Source organism: Saimiri boliviensis, chromosome 15 (genome assembly GCF_048565385.1).
Source record: "Saimiri boliviensis isolate mSaiBol1 chromosome 15, mSaiBol1.pri, whole genome shotgun sequence".
In the NCBI taxonomy this organism is placed as follows: Eukaryota; Metazoa; Chordata; class Mammalia; order Primates; family Cebidae; genus Saimiri; species Saimiri boliviensis.
Window position 1 is genome coordinate 56,554,006 of NC_133463.1, and position 15,881 is coordinate 56,569,886.

Genomic DNA, 15,881 nt, shown 5'->3' on the forward strand with positions numbered 1-15,881 from the left:
AGATATTTGTTTGCTTTCCCTCTTCCTTATTCTTCTAGTCACCTAGTCTCTCTCCGTTCCCTCCACAAGAGCAGCTCCTGCATAAAATTCTCTCCATTGCTCATTAGCCCTCAGTGAGTACAAGCAAAACCTGGTAGTCAAATCATAATCATTCCTTTGGCATACTGCAAACATGTTCCAGATACCCCTCTGCTCCTCAGCTTGTTTATTTTGCTACAGCACAATATTATTATCCTTGGCTAGGGAATTGTAATTAAAATAATTTGTTGTTTCTCCTAACCTTGTTGCTACTGATAAAGATTGTTCATGATTATAAAATATAATAACATTTCAAGATACCTAAAATTCTTCTACTACTGTAGGACCATGATGTAATGTCTTGTTATCCCAAACAATTAATAAACATAGCAACAATTTTATTCCCTTTTGCTATTTTAAAATTATATTATATCAAAAGAAAGAGCTTTAATGTGTGTGTGTGAGTGTGTGTGTGTGTGTGTGTGTGTGTGTGTGTGTAAATATATCCAAAATGGGTTCTACAGTGAAATAAAACGAGTACCATTCAAGGAAACTTTTCCCCAAAAAACACAAGACTAAGACATAAAGATTAACATGTGTTAAATATTTTATAAAATTCTTTAATGAAGGAACCAGTAAGATGTTACAGATAGTTCAAAGGATAACTCAAAAACCAGACATATTTATAGATCAAGATGACTGAAATGAAAGTACAGACGAAAGCACATTCTTCCAATGTTGGGGAAAAGAGTCAATTCAGTCCATTGGGAAGAATTTGCATACACAAGAATGTATTTGTTTATAGACAAAAATTGTTTTGCCTTGCTATCAGCTTTTATAATTTATAGAGTTGTAAATTAGCTCCTATCAAATCAGAATCAGGTATCCCTAAGAGTATACTCTAGACACTACAGAATTGATATTGAAGAAAATCAGTTGATGTCAATAATATCAATTGAAGAATTTATATTCAATAGAAAGCATTAATCAATAGTTTATACACTAGATTTTTGTGCAATTCTAGAATTACACTAGATATGCAATTCTTCAATAAATATTGAAGAATTCCAGAAGCTCGTAGAATAAACTAGGAGACAGTAGAGTGTAAGGTCGTGTTAATGTAGACAGCTATATTAATGGTTTCCATTCTCAGAGACAGACACATAAACAAAAAATTAGTATGTTAAGATAAGTATAATCAACATAGTCACAGTGTCCTTTGGGAGCAAGTAAAAATCTTATAACCTCCCTGCCATCTGCCACTGCCAAGAATTCCAAGATGGTGAATATCTTACTTTGGTTTATCTCTGGTATATCAAGGAAAAGGCAATGATATTTAACAAGGAAATATTTCTCCTTGTTTCTTTTTCTTTCTTTGCTTATACTATTAACAGGGTGTTAATAGTATAAACAAAGAATAATTTCATATATTTTATCTTATAAACAATATCAAATTTGTGGGGAATGAAAATAGTTCGTATTTATTAAAGACTTCCTATATCATACAACCAATGCAAAAAATATATATATTTGCATATATATATTTATGCATCTATACCAATACATATATTTTCATATTTGTTTATAGATATATATACACACATACATAATGAACATGTATATATACACATATATAATGAACTATATTTTATATTTTCATGATACTTATGATTTTTCCCATATTAATGCAGATAATCGTCATTGATACCTTAAGGATAAGCAGGCCTCTGTATAGAGCTCTTTTTATTATATCTAAAACATATGGTCTCCTCTTTTGAGGAGAAAGTAGTGAGAATGGCAGAGGAATCCTCTATTTAATAATAATATAAATAAGTATATATATTTAAAGTGTGAATAACACATAATCTTTACTTTGGAAAGTAACTTTGATAGCATAAAAATAACATTTGTTTCTTTGCAAATCATTTTTTAGAAACATCTTAAGCTGATTATATTTAAATTACATCTGAGAAAGACAAATTAAAAATTTTGAAATTCAAGTTTTGCCAGTGATTCAATGTTCAAATTATTGCAGAAATAGTTACAACTTTGTTTTTAACAAGTATACCCTATGTTTGATTACAATACTTGAAAGAATACATAGCATGCTTTTTACTAGTTCCAAAATCAAACTAGAAAATATACATAATATAAAGTAAATTTACTTCATTTATTTATGATAAGCTAATTTGCACGTTGTAGAAATTCACTGAGGTGAAACTCACTTCCGTATTTTTTACTGAAATTTTTAAAAAGCATCTACATAGATGGCAGTATAACTCTACAAGTTGTCAAGTACATGCCATCATGCTAATGTCATTCACAGCATACAAATTTGCTAGCTAAAGAAACATCATTCTGTTAGCCATACACTATTTTGCACACAGCTATCTTCTCCTGTTTGCCATATGAGCTTACAATCACATCTTTCAGTCCCCAATTTTTTCTGTGCCAATTGAAGCTAAGGCAAACTGGCATAAAGAGGACTTTAGAGAGTAGGGTATCTTGAATGGGACCTCATAGCTTTTGAAGCTAGTAAGTGAAAATGTGGGGCTGAAAATGCAAGCCCAGAAAGATATGTCAGGAAGTGTCAACAGCCTGCCCTGCATCCTCTCTGTAAATAAGATGGAGAGGCATCAGGATCAGTAAAAGCATGTTATCTCCATGTACAGCATACTAAAATACAAGTGTTAAAAAGTATTGAATATTTTATCTAGATACAGGATGGAATAAGGCTTTTTACAAACAGACTACAAAAGTTGCCAGAGGCATGAGGTAATTATGGGAGTGATGAATCTTTCTCTACATCTACTAGAATAGGGTTTCTTAATGTAAGTGTTGTTTATATACCCAAAAAATCAAACTCTGGCAAAGAAGGCTATGAATAATCTTAATAAGAAAGCAAAATGGGGAGAAACCAATGTGATCTGACAAGTTGTTTTCTGAACATTGTTCTTAAAAGAAACAAAAGAGGACACATTATCAGGGACAAAATACAGAGTGAGGTTATAGAAACACTAAAAAAAAACTAGTGAAAAGGAAAGTCCTACAATAAAGGCAAGAGGGATGGGTGGGCTTGTGTTGTTTAACAGTTTATTAAAAGACAGAGTAAGTATAATATCTATTTAGCTATTTTTTTTTTTTTTTTTTAGAGATGGGGTCTTGCCATATTGCCCTGGCTAGGCTTGAACTCCTGAGCTCAGGAGATCCTCCCAGCTCAGTGTTCCAAGTAGCTGTGACTCTAGGTGTGTACAGTCACACTCAGCCTCAGTTTTGCTTTATTTTTCTCAATTAAGAAGAATGAACTACAAGAAAGTACAAAAGAAATACTGTAAAATAGAAATTCATAGGCTAAGGCACACAGGGATACAGTGAAAGAACACCTACATCTACTTTACATGAATTGAAACCTCTTGGTCCAGAAAACCAGAGTATTTTCCTATGTGGTCACAAAACCTTTGGTAATAATCTTACTAGAATCATAGTATATTTTTGACAATTATACTCCCTCCTGTAACAAACCTCAAATACATAAGATAGCTTAAATACAAGAGAAGTTTATTCTTGTTTAAGCCTATATTTGGAGCTCCTGGGAGGTGGTGGCTTTCCTCTAATGGTGGATTCAAGAACCCAGGTACCTTCTATCTCAAGGCTCTGTCATATTTAATAAATGCTTCTAAAGTCACCATATTTATCTGCTACAAGTATGTGAAAAGAAAAGAACATGGAGATCACAATAGGAGCTCTCTTTGGCCAGGCCTGGAAATAGCACACATCATTTTTGCAGTCCTTCCATTAGCTAAAAAACGATCACTTGAGCACCACTGCTCAAAAAGGAATCTGGGAAATAGAGTGTCACTATATGCCCAGAAAAAAGAAGAATCAGGTTTGGTGACAGCTAGCCATTCTGTATCTCATTCTGGATAATGAGAGATCTGCCAGAAAACTGTAGTTTAAGTAGATAATCCAAATTTCAAAAATGGGGTTGAAATGGAGTTGAGGGATATAGAAACATCATAGACTTGAAACCACTTCAGAGGGGAAAACAGTGATCATTTGGAGTCTGTACCTCATCTTTTGCATATTAGAAAGATATTTAACTAATATGTGGCATTGTTGATAAATGAGTTCTAGGTGATAGTAGCATTTTGTGGATTCATACTTCTTTAGATTAATGTGTTCAATGAGTGGTAGTCATTGTCAACCTTGAAGGTAGTCACTTGACCTGTGTCTTGTGACTTTCCTTGTCCATGTTTCATTAAATATTTTTCTGAACAACCTTAACAGAGGCAAATTTGTGGTTGACTCAGTAATTAGGGATCCTGAATGACACTATGGGTGAAAGAATCAAAATGACCTCAGCAGTTTGGAATATAGTCTAACAGAACGTTTCTGAAAAGGGCCAGGGAGCAAATATTTTAGGCTTTTGGGGCCATAAAGTCTAGTCACACTAGTCACCTCTGTTGGTATAGTCCCAAACCAGCCATAGACAATACACAAATGAATGGGCATGGCTGTGTTCAAATAAAACAGAATTTATAAAAACAGGTGGCAGGCCAGATTTGGTTCACGGGCCATAGTTTGCTGTTCCCTGGTCTAGAAGAACAGGCTGAAATCTGAAGGGAATAAATCCAAATTTTTTCATTTAAGGCCATAGAACAATGGGCCTAACACTGTACATATGTCATATCCTTCCTAAATCATAGAAGAACTCCAAGTTAAGCACTATTTGCTGTTATTTTACAAATTAGAAAGCTACATTTCTGCTGGGCTCGGTAGCTCACACCTGTAATCCCAGCACTTTGGAAGGCCAAGGTGGGCGGATTACAAGGTCAGGAATTCAAGACTAGCCTGGCCTATGTGGTGAAACCCCACTCCTACTAAAAATACAAAAATTAGCCAGGCATGATGGCAGGTGCCTGTAGGCCTAGCTACTGTAGAGGCTGAGTCAGGAGAATCGTTTGAATCCGGGAGGTGGAGGTTGCAGTGAGCTGAGATTGTGCCACTGCACTCCAGCCTGGGCAACAGGGCGAAACTCTGTCTCGGAATAATAATAATAATAATAATAAACTAAGAAAGCTACATAAGTAAATAAGTAAATAGTTTGACCTAGCTTTCACAGCTGGAAAACACTTTGTGGGAAATCATGCCACATTAACCAAATGTTTGGGTGAATTGAGAGAGTAAGTTAATTGCTTGAGTAAAAGATGGAGGGAAACTTCATGTGACAGCACTTCCACATGAAGTGGGCAAACCCTGAGTTCTGGCTCTGTTCTTTTCCCAGTATGTGACCTTGAGAGATACACTTGACCTCTCTAGGCCTTGGTTACCCAATCTATAAAAATGAAGGGCTTCACTAGATAAACACCAAGGCCCCACCCACATCCTACGGTTAAGGTTGCTAGTAGTCTGTTAAGGGTATCGTGTGAAAGACAATTGAGATGTATTCTTTGTAGCCCTAAAAGTAATTATTTTCAACCATTTTCTAGTGTACTTTTATGGGAGACATAATATGTAAACATAAAAATGGCATTTACGAGCCTAAATTTGTTTTACAAGCTCAAATTTACATTTTCTGATTATAAAGATACTTATTGAGAGAATAAGGCTGATAGGAAACTAAATTTTTAAACTGGGAGTATAAATGATCAGGAGATTCTTTTTAGCTTTAGCAACTCAGCATTCTCCCCATTTTGCTTTCATTGTTTTTTCCTCTGGTTGTATTATATTAAGAAAATCCTTATTTGCATACACAAAAGGTAAATGAATAGTTTTGCAATCTCAGAATACTTTTCAGGATAGAGACATGGCAAGAGACATTGAAAAGCAAAATCATTAACAAGGTTGTTAGTATATTAACATATCATTAAAAATGTAACTTAATCATTTGCAAAACCTCCTGTCAGTCAAGATAGACTAAGCTTATGCTCTGATGCTAAATGAACCTCTAAACCTAACTGACTTACTGAAATAGGTGTTTACTTCTTGATGTACTTCTTGTTCATCTTACATATCCAATTCTGGGTTGTATTGGGAGCAGGGGCCCTGATCCATATAGTTACTCAGGTATCCTGACTGCTGGAGGCTCCACCATCTGGTAGCTTTACATCCCATGCACGTTATATCGTTAGCTGCTGAGGCAAGGGCTGAGGCATCTGAAACATAAAACACTGGCAGTTTTAAACAGTGCCTGTTCTTTGCACACGTGTGTGAAACGCACACATCACTTCTCAGGGATTACCAGATCTAGTCTCACGGACCTTTTTCAGCAGTCAATGTGTGACTCACATGAACTAAATATGCAAAAAGCATTTGGAAGAACTATAAAGCAGCAGGTCTCAAACATGGCCTGTAATTTAAAAATTCAGGTTCCTGAGTTCCCCACCCTACAACCATGGAATCAGAATCTCTGGGAACAGTTGAAGAATTTGAATTTTTAGTAAAGTTCCACAGCTGATTCTCATTATCAACAGGAAGCTGCTGCTGTGAACAAGAAGTGTTTTTAAAGCAGAGAAAAGGCAATACTTAGATGGTGAATTTAAGATTACCTTGGCTACAATGTTGGAGAAGGACTAAAGTAGGGGTAAAGTCTAAGCTGGGAGATTTCATTTTACTACATAATGTATAGATTTTAATGAGCAAACATCAATGCATCTGCTTACATATCATGCAGTGTGTTAGCAGAACCAGCTCAATCTGAGGGCCTAACAATGTTTTTGATGTCTCCGTATATTTTAAGAATCTTATCCCCACCAGTTCCTTCCTAACTCCTAGAAAACTAGTAGGGTAGGTAAGATGTGGCTCCCAATCAGCCCTTGTTCAATGCATTTGATAAATTCTACTGCTGGTGGTGGTTCAACAGCCAGCTTAGCACCCATATGAGTCTCTGGATATGAGGTGGGGCTGAGGTGGCTCAGCATGCCCTGCTTCTCTCTTGAGAGGCAACTAGATATGATCCAACTTACCTTCAAGCCTGTTAGGGCAGCACAGATTTGAGTTTTGAATCAGGTTGTATTGCTGTGTCTGCTGCTCTCTGGGAAGACTTGAGAATTAAAAGTAGACCTGCAACAGGAGAAAATGACCAGTGCATGATTCTGTTTGAAAATTAAACCTGTCTAGTCAGTACTGGATCATTTAAAGATTGACCGTCTAGGTTTGAGTTTCCCTTCCTATATGCTGCCTGCCTTTGGGCTGATTCACCTCGGGTGATTAGCATCTTTCCAAGATTGTGTTTAGTATAGGGAAGTGGGGAGTTAGGGAACGCCCATCTACTTTGGGAAGAGGAATAAGTTCTACTTTCAAACATTACCTGCAGCACTTAGGAGTTTGCTGTTCATGCATCATGGCTGAAGCAATTGGACAGCTGATAAAAATTTGGCATTGCTGCCCAGCACTTTTTCTGAAATTGATGAACTTGAACGTAGGCTGTCTTTTTTTTTTTTTTTTTTTTTTTTGTCGTACTTCATTTTGTCTTGTATTGACACAGCCCAGGTTCAAACATTCCCCTGACAGAACAACAACAACAAAAAACTGCCTAACCACTGGTTACAGGTTAAAGCTGGAAACTTGCTAGCAACAGACTTACATTCTTCCCAAATTATTTTGCCCATTTGTTTCCTTTTTTCTCTATTATCTTTTTTTTTTCTTTTTTTTTTGAGACATAGTCTCGCTTTGTTACCTATGCTGGAGTGCAATGGTGCGATCTTGGCTCACTACAACCTCTGCTTCCCAGGTTCAAGCAGTTCTCCTGCCTGAACCTCCCAAGTAGCTGGGACTACAGACATGTGCCACCATGCCCAGCTAATTTTTGTATTTTTCAGTAGAGACTGGGTTTCACCATGTTGGCCAGGATCGTCTCAATATTGACCTCATGATCCACCTGCCTTGGCCTCCCAAAGGGCTGGGATTGCAGGTGTGAGTCACTGCACCTGGCCCTATTATCTTTAATAAAAGCAAAGATAGGGAAATTATTTCAAACAATTCTAACCAAAAACCTCTCCAAAAATTTAGCTAAAAGTTATATAACTTTAAAATATGTGAAATTAATATAGTTGACTAAAGCACTTAATATATGATAAAACAAATGTTTTCACTTATCAGTTTTTTCAGATTAAGTATCAAAATTATATTCAATTAACATGAGAAGATGCAGCAACATGTGGAGAGACCCATTATAGAATTAAGAGAGGAGAAGAGGAAGAACAAGGGTAGAGAGGAAGGACCCAGAAAGATAAAAAGACAGAGGGTAAGACCTCCTCATAGCTATGCATACAGTACCTTCTATAGACACACACACTCTACTGCAACCTCAAAGAAAGTGCAGGCAGAAAAAGAAACCTGCAGTAGAAAGAAAATGAGAATGTTTGTCTTCAGGATGTAACAGTACCCTTTAGAGATCCCAATGAGCTATTGTTTCTAAAGGTTTTTAAAGCTTTGTTGAGTTTTCACAACTTTAGATACCATTGGTAATACCAGTTGGCACTTGTCCAATGAGCTGAGTAAAATTGATCCAAAAGCTCCAGAAGCTGCCACATTCCAGGTATGGAGTATTGGGGGGCTGTAATTATATCATTGTAATAACAGTCTTTAATAGGATTAAAAATAGAACTGGAATAATTATATGGTAAGTTGGTGTGATTTATTGTGACCTAAGTTTCAATTATAATTCTTAACTATGGTATTGCTGAGTCTTTGTTTGGCTTGACAGCCATGCAGTGTTTTTCTGACGAGAGAGTTAACACTTTTTGGACAATTTTCAGAATTGAGAAAATATTACTTGGTTTTTAGTAGGGTTTGTAATTATTGTATCCAAGGTTGATATTTCCTAGAGGGGAATTTTTTAGAAAATTAATATTAGACTCTGTCCCACTCTATTGAAAGGCCATATTAAATCTCTGTCATATACTCTTCAATGCTGTGATCGTGGTTGTATTCAAACAATAGTCCACATTCTTCCTCTTTGTGGACATTTGGGACACAGGTGGAAGTCTCATATATTATAAGGAATTTGAATGCTAGCATAACCATTTTAGTGCAGAAAAATACACAAATGCTTTAAATAAAGAAGTGGTCCATTTTAAGGAGAACAAATTTGGCTATCTATAAAGTTAAGCTTTAGGTTTATTGGCAGATGCAGATGTAATGATTGTATAGTAGATTGATCCCCTAGTTTCTAAACTTACAATCTCTTTGCTTATTTTAATATCAGAGTGTCGTCTGCTTTATTGATCCCATCAGTAGTTTTGCTTATCATATCAGAAATTTGAGTGCTTTTTTTTTTTTTTTTTTTTTTTTTTGAGATAGACTCTTGTCCTATCACCCAGGCTGGAGTGCAGTAGTATGATTATAGCTCACTGCAGCCTCCAAATCCTAGGATAAGGGATCCTCTTGCCTCAGCTTCCCAAATAGCTAGGACTAACAGGATTGTATGACCATGTCCAATAATTTTAATTTTTTTTGTAGGGATAGGGTCTTGCTATGTTGCCCAGATTGGTCTTGAACTTCTGGCCTCAAGCGTTCCTCTGGCCTCGGACTCCCAAACTGCTTAGATGACAGGTGTGAGCCAACCCTAACATTTCTATCTTATAAAATGGTTGACAGGAAGATATAACATGTAATGGGACAAAATGACTTTTTCATTTTGTTCTTTTAAGATCCAGTTGTTGTTTTTTGAGTTTATTAAAATAGCTATCCTTATAATGAGAACACAGATCTCACTTTTACTATTTTGCTTAAACATTTGCAGATGCATGGTGGTGCTCATATATTTGATGTCTCTGTGTTTTCTCAGGATGTTATAGTTCTGCTTATTTCCTAAAATTCAATAATTTTATATGTGCTGAAAAGTATTTTCAAAAAGTAATGAACACAATGTTGTGGCTACTCACAATGGTTTTAGTGAGCCAAGAGAAGTATGCCAGGGAATGTATGTTAGTAGAGAAATCATTTGATGTCATCTTCAGAAAAAGATAAAGAAGTGAGCTTAAATTCAGAGAGTTTGGTATGTAGTATGACTGACAGAGATGGGAGCTAGGGCAGGAACAAAAAAATTGAGAAAATTGAATATTAACCAGAACTTCAGTCATTAGCCAATGTAAACAATCAAAGAATAGTCCCCTTAAAATAGGAATAATTTAATTCATCTAACTATTAAGAAAATATAAACATTACAAACCAATTTTTTTGTTAATCTGGTTTTAATTATTTTTAGATTACTGATTATATTATTCTTTTAGTATAAAAATAAAATCAGAGCCATTTTCCTAGTTTTCATGTCATTTTTCTTCAGTTTAGCAATAATTGTCTTACTTGAAATTTTTCTTTTTAAAATGTCATCGGCTGGGCGCAGTGGCTCAAGCCTGTAATGCCAGCACTTTGGGAGGCCGAGGTGGGTGGATCACGAGGTCGAGAGATCGAGACCATCCTGGTCAACGTGGTGAAACCCCGTCTCTACTAAAAATACAAAAAATTAGCTGGGCATGGTGGCACGTGCCTGTACTCCCAGCTACTCAGGAGGCTGAGGTAGGAGAATTGCTTGAACCCAGGAGGCAGAGGTTGCGGTGAGCCGAGATCGCACCATTGCACTCCAGCCTGGGTAACAAGAGTGAAACTACGTCTCAAAAAATAAATAAATAAATAAATAAATAAATAAATAAATAAATAAAATGTCATCAATTTGCTTTGAACAGGAAATATTGCATTGGCACTATTTCTACAATTAAAAGAACAATATTTTCTTTAAGGAATAGTGCCAGGGGGCAAAATTTCTTAAAACATTTTGGGGAGTGGTTTAACTAAATAACCTACCTATTGTAGCATACACGTTAATAACTAATTAACAATGTGCTTTCCAGTGAGTTTTTAGCTCCTACAATTTTTTGGAAGTAGATGTGATATAATTAAATATTCTAGCAACTAACAACAACAGGCTTTTTCAACAAATAACAATAAATAGAACTCTGAAACTGCAAAAAGAATGAGAGATCTAATAGAAATTAATATGGAAAGGTGTATAAGACAAAGTGAAGTAAAAATACTTGTGCAAAACCATGGACATGGGCCAGGCGCCTTAGCTCATGCCTGTAATTACAGCACTTTGGGAGGCAGAGGTATGCAGATCCTTTGAGCCCAGGAATTCAAGACCACTCTAGGCAACCTGGCAAAACCGTCTCTACAAAAACTGTAATAATTAATTGATGTGGTAGCATGTACCAGTAGTCCCAGCTACTCAGGAGGCTGAAGCAGGAGGATGGATTGATCCCAGGAGGCTGAGGATGCAATAGCCCTAATTATACACTGCATGCCACTCTGGGCAACAGAGGAAGACCCTATTTCAAACAAGAAAACAACAACAAAACTGTGAACACAATATGCTCCCATTTGTGTTATTTTTTAAAGGATAGACACATGCATGTATACACATATTAACCCCTATGTAAATATATAAGTGCAAAATTTCCAGAAGGATATACACAAAGCTGTAGACGTTAATTTGGGAAGGATGTGAGAAATTTACTATCATATAACCTTCTGTACTATTTGACTCTTAGTTTTGTTTTCCCATACGAATGTATGAGTTATGTATTGTACTTTTAATTTAAACATCTAGTAAAAATAATAATAATTGCAATTAGACCAGAAATTACTAAGCAAAGGAAATGGCAAGGTAGTTCTACTTTTCTGGAAAAAAAAAAAAAAAAAAAGATAGTCATGTATTATCTGGTTAATGAAAGCCTGTACTGTCTTCACAAGGATTTTTTCTGATATAAAATTCTAAATATCTGTCAAAAATATTTTAAAATAACAACATAATGAATAATGTATTCAGTATCAGTTCCTTAAACAATTATTTCTTGCATTGAACTTGACTAAAATGCAAAAAAAAAAAAAAAAAAAAAAAAAAAGCCAGGCGTGGTAGCACATGCCTGTAATCTGAGCTCTTTGGGAGGCTGAGATAGGAGAATTACTCGTACCTGGGAGGCGGAGGTTGCAGTGAACTGAGATCACGCCATTGCACTCCAGCATTGGGCAACAAAAGTGAAACTCCATCTGAAAAAAAAAAAGAAAGAAAGAAAAATTCAGAATATAAATTTAATGGTATAACTTGATAAGGTATTTTATAGGAAGCACTATAGCTCACATTTACCAATAGAAGAAACTAAACACAAAGCAAGTAGAAAGAAGGAAATAATAATTTTGAAAGGCACTTTTGTGGACACATTGTTTGCACAATGTTATGAAATCTTCCAAATGTCTCTATATTATCTGTATTTTGCCAGTAAGGAACCTCAGGGAGAGAGAGGCTAAGTCAGTTACTTTCCCATTATGCTGCTACTAAGTGGCAGGATATGAAGTTAGACTCATAGCCCATGTTGTTAATGATGAGACATACCTCAGTTACACTGACTGCAGGTGACCTAACTTGATATGCCTGTAACTCTTAGATGACTTAAGAAAGATCACATTTTTCTTACTGATGATTAAGAAATGCTGTCTATCTCAAATGCCTTTCATATGAGTTGAATGACAGTCAAGTTTACAGTGGACAGTCTAGCAAGCTCCTAGAATATACAATGGGTTTATGAAAAAAAGTTATTTTCAACTTAAAAAATCATTTTTGAATAGGTGATTCTTGCATATTATACACACAGTGAAAATTACGGTTCCCTCTCATCACACGGCAAGCCACCCACTTCTTTTCTCAGAAGACAACCACCATGTATCTATATATTCTAACATAAACCATATATATATTCTAACATATGCTATATATATATATTCTAACAGTTCTCACATATACTAACAGAAATCTTTTATTTGTATGTGGATAACTACATATGCTTTACATTGTTTTCAAAAATTGAAGCATACCATATGCGGTGTTCTGTATCTTGCTTTCCCCCTTAAAAGTACTTTTTTCAAGATTTTTTCATAATCAGTTATACCAGGAGCTGTCTAATTATTTTTAATGGCTGAATGATATTCCATTATATGGACATGTCATATTTTATTTAATCATTTATTAGTCACCACTTAGGATATTTTCAACATTTTGCTACTGCAAATAGAAAATTGCATTTCATACACCAGTAGGATAAATAACAAGAACTGAAGACACTGAGTCAAAAGGTGTGTGCTTTAAAGATGTTGATAGATCCTGAGAAATGGCCCTCTTTGATGATTCTGCAAAATGATAGGACCATTCTTCACTCCCCTACTAGTAATATATGAAAGTGGTAGTTTTCACCCACTGTTACCAAAATGGCTTTAAACTTTTTGACCTTCACCATCCTGATAGAAGAAAATGGTATTTATTGGCAGATATTTGCATTGCTCTTATTAGTAATGAGGCATTTTTCATTTGTTGCTTATGCCTTTGGTGTCATCTCTGAGTCCATTGCCAATTCTGGGATCATGAAGATTTATCTGCTTTTCTCCTAAACATTTAATAGTTTTAGCTCTTACACTTAAGTCTTTAATACATTCGGAGTTCATTTTTGTCTGTGGTGTGAGGTAAGGGTCTAATTTCATTCTTTCACATGTGAGTATGCAGTTGTTATTGCACCATTTGTTGAAGCCACTATTTCTCCCCATTAAATGGCCTTGGTATCATTGTTGAAAATCAGTTTGTTTTCTAAAATGTATGTGTTTACTTCTGAACCCTAAATTCTATTTCATTGATCTGTACGTCTATTCTTACCCCAGTAAAACAGTTTTTGTTTACTGTAGCTTCGAAGAAAGTTTTGAAATTGGGAAGTATGAGTCCTTGACCTCTGTTTTTCTTTTTAAATATTGTTTTGGCTCTTTAAGGCTCCTTGTAGTTCTACATGAATTTGAGGCTAGGCATTTTCATATCTGTAAATAAAGCAGTGGAATTTTGAAAGGGAATGTATTGAATCTGTACCTTGATTTGTGAATTGCCATTTTAACAATACTAAGTTTTCTATGTATATGGGATGTCTTTTCATTTACTTAGATCTTCTTTAATTTCTTTCAATGATGTTTTGTATTTTTCAGTATATGTCTTGCTCCTCCTTGGACTGATTTATTTCTAAGTGTTTTTGTCTTTTTGATGCTATTATAAATGGAATTATTTTCTTAATTGCGTTTTTGGATTAGGGATACCTTTTTGTAATGTGTCTATTTGCAGAGGTATCTCTTTCTAATCACACAAAAATATCTTGTACTGGCACTGGTGATCTTTGGAAGTCTAACATTAGCTTGAAATTGCCATAGAAATAGGGACTCTCTATCTTAGTGCTGAGCAAGCATTTACTAAAACTGAATGAATGGTTGACAAATTGCTGAGTATGAGCTTGGGTAGCAGCTTAAGAGAAGCAGCAAATGTGAATTTTCAAGAAATTCAGTGATGAATGGAAGGCTTAAAAATGAGGGAAAATGGAATATTGTCCAGGATAGACTATAAACTAGGCCATAAAAAAGACTGTGATTTTGAAAGGAAGAGGAATCATACCAAGTATGTTCTCTGACTATAGTAAAATTAAGTTAGAAGTAAAAAAACACAAGTAAATGTGTGCAATTCACAAATAAGTGGGAAGTTAAACAACATACTCCTAAATAGTCAAGGAGTCAAATAATAAGTCATAAGGAAAATTACTTTGAGATAAAAACTAAAATAAAATATATTAAAATTTGTGGGACAGAACTAATGAGGTATGTAGCTGTAAAAATCTGTATTAGGAAAAAAGAGGATTTCAAATCAATAGCCTAACCTTTTGCCTTATGAAACTAGGGAGGTTAGGGAGAAATAGAAGAAAGTAAATGCAAAGCAAATAGAAAGAAGGAAATTAGATTAGCATGGATATTAATGGAATAGGAAATAGAAAAACATTAGAAAAACCTCAATAATGAAACTTCAAGTTGGCTCTTCACAAGGAACAACAAAATTGACAAAGATTTAAACTGAGCAAGAAAAAAACAGGATTCAAATTTCTAAAATTAGGAATAAAGAGCTGATATTAATATAAGTCAGAGAAATGAACAGGATTATAAAGGAATACTATGAACAACAAATTAGGTGACTTATGTTAAATGGACAAATTCCTAGAAAGACAAAAACTACCAAACCTGATGCAAGGAGAAATAGAAAATCTGGAAAAGAAAAAAAAAAAAAATATATATATATATATATAGCACACATTAATTGTATGTCACAAAAACTACAAGATTTATGCAATGAAAAGCACAAAACATTGCTGAAAGCAACTGAAGATCTACATAAGTGGAAAGACATCCTTTTGTTTATGGAAGATATGGCCATACTTCCCATACTGATCTATAGATTATATATATATATATATATATATATATATATATATACACACACACATACATACATATATATACACACATACATATATACATACATATATATACATACATATACATACACATACATATATATACACATACATATATATATACATACATATATACATACATATATACATACATATATATATACATACATACATATATACATACATACATATATATATATATATATATATGCACATGAGGTAAATGATTATAGTAATTGAAAATATTACCAGAAAGAAAAGTCTAGGTCCAGATGGCTTCAATGGAGAGTTTTACTAAATACTTAAAGAATAATTAGTAACAATCCTTCAGAAACTCTTCCAAAAAATTAGAAAAGGATCGCATATTTCACAAGTCGTTATAAGAGGCCAGTATTGCTCAAGTACCAAAGCCAGACAAGGATATCACAAGAGAAGACAAGTATAAACCAATATAATATGTATTATGAATATAGACAAAAAATCATCAACAGAATACCAACAAACCAAATCAAGCATCATATTATACTTTCCGAATGTTATCTA

General features: G+C 34.6%; 1 protein-coding gene and 1 long non-coding RNA gene across 11 annotated transcripts in view; one reads left to right on the top strand and one right to left on the bottom strand.

Annotated features, from left to right (window-relative positions):
• OXR1 (oxidation resistance 1) overlaps window positions 1-15,881 on the top strand; it is a 478,618-nt gene that overhangs the window by 364,185 nt on the left and 98,552 nt on the right. The window lies entirely within an intron of this gene.
• LOC104652967 (uncharacterized) overlaps window positions 1-15,881 on the bottom strand; it is a 31,943-nt gene that overhangs the window by 11,423 nt on the left and 4,639 nt on the right. For 5 of the 8 annotated variants that reach the window (XR_012514133.1, XR_012514132.1, XR_746258.3 and 2 more), the window contains 3 exons: window positions 11,991-12,066; window positions 6,984-7,080; window positions 623-6,173 (listed from right to left, as the gene is read on the bottom strand). This is a non-coding gene — a long non-coding RNA (uncharacterized LOC104652967). Of the gene's footprint in view, window positions 1-622; window positions 6,174-6,983; window positions 7,081-8,295; window positions 12,067-15,881 lie in introns of those variants that run through there. The other 3 variants (XR_005578159.2, XR_012514135.1, XR_012514138.1) reach the window with 3 other exon arrangements.